The sequence below is a fragment of the Triticum aestivum genome, chromosome 4D (genome assembly GCF_018294505.1).
Source record: "Triticum aestivum cultivar Chinese Spring chromosome 4D, IWGSC CS RefSeq v2.1, whole genome shotgun sequence".
NCBI classification, from domain to species: Eukaryota; Viridiplantae; Streptophyta; class Magnoliopsida; order Poales; family Poaceae; genus Triticum; species Triticum aestivum.
The window spans coordinates 240229123-240235388 of NC_057805.1; positions in this window are offsets into that span (position 1 = coordinate 240229123).

A 6266-nucleotide genomic window follows, 5' to 3' on the forward strand; every position below is an offset into this window, starting at 1 on the left:
TACGGCAGTCAATGCCGAATTCAGTGGCTCTAAACCCGGTCAGCGGAAAAAGCCATTCAAAAGAAGTACTCCGGGCCCGTCCAGTTTGGACCGCATACTCGATCGCTCGTGTCAAATCCACGGCACCCCTGATAAGCCAGCCAATCACACCAACAGAGAATGTTGGGTGTTCAAGTAGGCCGGCAAGTTGAATGCCGAAAACAAGGACAAGGGGCTGCATAGCAATGATGAGGAGGAGCCCCGGCCGCCGAACACGGGAGGACAGAAGAGGTTCCCCCCACAAGTGAAGACAGTGAACATGATATATGCAACCCACATTCCCAAGAGGGAACGGAAGCATGCATTAAGGGACGTCTATGCGATGGAGCCTGTCGCCCGAAAGTTCAACCCATGGTCCTCTTGTCCGATCACCTTCGATCGCAGGGACCACCCCACTAGTATCCGTCATGGCGGATCTGCCGCAATGGTCGTAGACCCCATCATTGACGGATTTCACCTCACTCGAGTCCTTATGGACGGCGGCAGCAGCCTGAACCTGCTCTATCAGGATACAGTGCGCAAAATGGGTATTAGACCCCTCGAGGATCAAACCCACCAAAACCACCTTTAAAGCTGTCATCCCAGGTGTAGAGGCCCATTGCACGGGCTCAATCACACTGGAAGTGGTCTTCGGATCTCTGGACAACTTCCGAAGCGAGGAGTTAATCTTCGATATTGTCCCATTCGCAATGGCTATCACGCACTGCTCGGATGAACCGCATTTGCAAGATTCAATGCGGTACCGCATTATGCATACCTCAAGCTCAAGATGCCAGGACCTAGGGGGGTTATAACAGTCAATCGAAACACAGAACGCTCGCTCCGCACGGAGGAGCACACCGCGGCCCTCCCAGCAGAAGCACAAAGCAGCCTTTCGGCGATAAAGCCCTCGGACACCTTCAAGCGAGTCCGGAGTAACCTGCAACAGGATCGCCTGGCACGTTCAGAGCTCGCCTAGCAATTCGGCCTCCGTCCTAGTCCCAATCAAGCGACGAAATTTACGCCGCGCGTACATAATTACGCACTACAAATACCATGGGCATAGGCGGAGGCACGGCCAGGAAACGTCCCACAATGCGGCTCAACCGCCCCAGGGGCTGTATACCTTTATAATTTTCTCTCTTTCAGGACCTTACTCTCTGGAAGCCCTTTTCGGCAGTCTGATTGCTGGACGCATTACGGGAAGGAAATACAAAGGAGGCAAGAAGCTAAGACGTACAAGGGAATCCCCAGGTGGTCTCTAATAACGATAGAAATACCTGTTTTAAATACCCATACGCAGCTTGCCCCTAGATAGGACATGTCAAATAGTCCTATTTTCTGCTTATTGCACTACTTGTATTCGTACGCTTTGACGTACTATTTAATAACAATGCGTAGCGTTTATTGCATTACCCCTTCCTTTTTTTCTTTCTCTTGTCTGCTTAATTACGACAAATGGCACCCGTACATTCTAGTATGACTAGTACGCCAGGGGCTTCAGTATACCCCATAATACGGCGTGAGAAGTCCGAACACTTTCGACAGTGCGGCACCCCAAACATATAGCATTATATGCATCAGCTCCGAATCATGTCTTGGGTCAATAGATGGGTTTGCCCGGCTCCCATGTTTTGGTACCTTACATTCCGCAAAATCGGCTAAGGTAGCGCTGGGAGAACTACTGTGATGGTGTCCCGGTTCTTCCGGACGAGCACCTCAGTAGAGAAAGACGAAAACTGACTGTCATGATGAGGCGAGAGCTGGTCGCTGTTCGAGAGGTCTCAAGTCCTTAAAGACTTTTTCTGCTTCGGGCGAGGAGTCGGCCTTGCCCGACTTAGGCATATATAACGCCCCAAATTCGGCCTTCCAAATACTAGGGGCTTCGCCAAAATTTAAAATTGTAGACTTCTATGGCTAAGTGAGGGCGATAAAGCTTTGTAGTCCGATTGCCTGGTTCGCTGTGCTGAACACCTCCTTCGAAGGACCCAAAATTGGGGTAAAGAGTGTTCAGGTTTATCCCGAACACCCCAGTACTAGTTACATGGGGGCAGAAGCCGACAACTGGCCAACCCTCAGATTTCATAAACGGCCGCACAGAAGGTAATATTTTAAATCAACAAGGGTTGCATAGCGCAAATTAACTCGTTTCACATTACAGGATCACATGAGTACGTTCATCCAAATATTTCATCTTTAGCACATTCCTCCGCCACAAGGCGGGAACCCTTCAGGACGCTGTCATAATACATTTCGGGGTGGCGATGCACCTTGCCTTTCGGCGGCCCCTCCTTCACCAGCTTTACGGCGTCCAGCTTCGCCCAGTGCACCTTCGCCCGGGTAAAAGCCCTGCGCACACCCTCGATGCAGACGGAGCGCTTTATGACTTCAAGCCGTGGGCAGGCATTCACAAGCCGCCTCACCAGACCGAAGTAGCTGTCAGGCAGGGGATCGCCAGGCCACATCCGGACCATAAGACCCTTCATGGCCTGTTCGGCCGCCTTCTGGAGCTCGACCAGTTGCTTCAGCTGGTCGCTCAAGGGCATTGGGTGTTCAGTCCCAGTATACTGAGACCAGAACAACTTCTCTGTCAAGCTCCCCTCCTCAGCCGATAAAACTCCGCGGCATCCAACACACTGCGGGGAAGATCTGCAAACGCTCCTGGAGAGCTCCGAACTAGGGTAAGTAAAAGGAAAGTTTCCTTCACATGCTTGCTTTGCATAATGAATGCCTTACCCGCTGCTATCTTCATAACCACCTCAATCTCTTGGAGGGCCTTGTGGGCTTCAGCCTTGGCGTTTTGTGCGCTTTCGAGGGCCTTCGCAAGCTCGTACTCTCACGTCTTAGAGTCAAGCTCCAAGGACTCGTGTTTTTTGGCGAGAGCCTGGAGCTCTTGCTGCACCTCGCCTACCCGGGCTTCTTGCTTTTCTCGCTTGATGCGCTCCTTGGCCGCTTTGTCTTCGGCCTCAGACATCGCCTTCTTCAGGGTCGCCACTTCGGTCATGGCCCCTGGCAAATTCATGATGATCCTATTATTTTACAACCAAAATTCTTTTTAATATATAGACCGGGTATCGCTTACCTTTGTTCTCTTCGAGCTGCCTCTTGGTAAGGCCGAGCTCCTCCTTGGACCGCTCAAGGTCCTGCTTCAGTGCAGCGACCTCCGCAGTACGTGCGGCAGCAGCCAACAGTGAAGCCTGCATTTGCACATAGACATATTCTGATTAGACTCCTGAGTCATTATTTGATCCTCTATTTGGCCTTTCTTCGCGAATGCCAAACAGAGCATCAGGGGCTACTATCTATGCGGTAATATTTCCCTATAATTTGATTACTTACCTGAAAGCCGGTTAGCAGGCTGGCACAAGCTTCAGTTAGTCCGCTGTTGGCGGACTGAACCTTCTCGATCACCGCACTCATGATAGTGCGGTGCTCTTCGTCGATGGAAGCGCCACGAAGCGCTTCCAGCAAATTGTCCGGTGTCTCTGGATGGACAGAGGTCACCGGCACGGTGGCTTGCCCCTCTTAATCAGGGGTCGCCTGACAGAGTCCGGAACCACTGGAGGTTCCGGTGGAGTGTTCGGCTGGAGGGCGAATTTGGAGCCCATGGGAGTCTTGCTCCCTTTGCGCCCAGGGTCCGGAATGTCGCTTCGAGGCGCCTCCAGGATTACCTCCCCTCGGTTCGGTGCCCTTTGAGACAACACCTCGACGTTGTCCGTAGGGCGAGGGGTGGAGGCGGTCGGAAGTGAATCGCTATTCATATCCGACGGGTCCAAAGAACCATCCGACGAAGATACGTCGATATGGGCTCGGGACGGACAGCATAGTCATGTTCGGTGTGATGAGAAGCAGTGCAATAAATCATACAATGAATTGCTATGGTATCCGGATATTTACGACTTCGCCAGGGGCTTGTCCATGGGCAACCACTCGTCGTCGCTGTAGGCGGCCGTCGTGGAGCAGTCCGGGAGGAGGGTCATTCCTTCTTGGACCCTTCGGCCTCCCCGGATGGGGCAGCCTTCCTTTTCTTGTCTCCCCCGGCTGGGGGGGAGAACTTTCCTCTTCGTCCTCCTCGTATTCGTGGGAGGAGTGCGCCTGGGAGTTTTCGGACGATGAGTCCGATATAACCTTGCGTCGGAGACCCTTCCGGGTCCCCGTGTCCTTCTTCTTGGCCTTCTTCACCGGCACCTCGTAAGGCGCCGGAACCGGCATCTCCGTTAGGAGAGCATCTGCTGGATCCTCAGGCAGGGGGGCTGGGTAATCAATCTGCTCCGCTGTCTCTACCCAGTCCTGTTAATGGCATGGAGGCTTTGATCCCGCACATGATTAAACTGGGGGAAATAAACATCCTGTGAGATATAAAAAACTTACCGGATTGGCATGGCGCTTTGCGCTTAGTCCGCGGTCCTCGGTAAGGGGAGGAGGTACCTCGGTGCCCTTGAATAGCACCTTCCAGACGTCCTTGTCCATCGTGTCGAGGAGCTCTCGCAGCGTCTGGTGCTCGGCCGGGTCGAACTCCCACAAATTGAATGCCCGTCGTTGACACGAGAGGATCCGGCGGAAGAGCATGACCTGGACCACGTTGACAAGCTTGATTTTCTTGCTCGTCATGTTTCTGATGCATTTCTGGAGTCCGGTCAGCTTCACCGATGAACCCCAGGACAGGTCCTTCTCCTTCCAGGAGGTGAGCCGCGTGGGGATACTGGATCAGAATTCAGGGGCCGCCACCCAGTTGGTGTCGCGCGGCTCGGTGATGTAGAACCATCCCGATTGCCACCCCTTTATGGTCTCCACATAGGAGCATTCGAGCCAGGTGACATTAGGCATTTTGCCTACCATGGCGCCTCCGCACTCCGCTTGCTGGCCGACCACCACCTTCGGTTTAACATTGAATGTCTTCAGCCATAGGCCAAAGTGGGGCCTGATGCGGAGGAAGGCCTCGCACACGACGATAAACGTCGAGATGTTGAGGATGAAATTGGGGGCCAGATCGTGAAAATCTAGCCCGTAGTAGAACATGAGCCCGCGGACAAACGGTTGGAGCGGAAATCCCAATCCGCGGACAAAGTGGGTAAGGAAAACCACCCTCTCATGGGGTTCGGGCGTAGGGATGATCTGCCCCGCATCTGGCAGCCGGTGTGCGATGTCCACGGTCAGATATCCGGCTCCCCGTAGCTTTGTGATGTTCTCCTCCGTGACGGAGGAGACCATCCACTTGCCTCCCGCTCCGGACATGCTTGGAGTGGTTTGAGCGGAAAGACGCAAACTTGGGTGCTGGAGCTCGAGTGCGCAAGAATGGATGAGCAAGGAGGAAGAAGGCGTGGGTAAAAAGAGGAATCCTTGTCCCTTTATAGGGGCGGAGGAAACTATACGCCTCCCCACCTGCCTAGTAAAACTCGCTTATTCCCCAAGCGCCGTAATTGATGGCGCGGTTGGGTTACCCACATCCGTATTGATGAGAATCCCGTGATAAGGGAACATGATCTCTGCTTCGACAAGACGTGCCAAGAAAACCGCCTCGCAATACGTGCAGTAGCTGGTTGAGAAAAATAGTTCGAATAATGACCGGGCCATGGTATGATGTCATGCTGCCAAACGTGTCAGCAGATTAGATTTGTGGAAATATTATTCTCTCTACGGTGGCATGTGGAACTTGTTTTGCAGAGCTGGACACTGTCCTTGTGTTCAAGATATTTTATGGAGTATTCGGAGGAAGAACCCGCCTTGCAATGCCGAAGACAAATCTGCGTGCCAGACTCATCGTCATTGAAGCCTGGTTCAGGGGCTACTGAGGTACTCCTGGATTAGGGGGTCCTCGGATGGCCGGACTATATACTTTAGCTGGACTATTGAAGTATGAAGATACAAGATTGAAGACTTCGTCCCGTGTCCGGATGGGACTCTCCTTGGCGTGGAAGGCAAGCTTGGCGATACGGATATGTAGATCTCCTCCCTTGTATCCAACTCTGTGTAACCCTAGCCCCCTCCGGTGTCTATATAAACCGGAGGGTTTAGTCCGTAGGACAACAACAATCATACCATAGGCTAGCTTCTAGGGTTTAGCCTCTATGGTCTCGTGGTAGATCATCTCTTGTAATACTCATATCATCAAGATCAATCAAGCAGGAAGTAGGGTATTACCTCCATCGAGAGGGCCCGAACCTGGGTAAACATTGTGTCCCCTGTCTCCTGTTACCATCCGCCTTAGATGCACAGTTCGGGACCCCCTACCCGAGATCCGCCGGTTT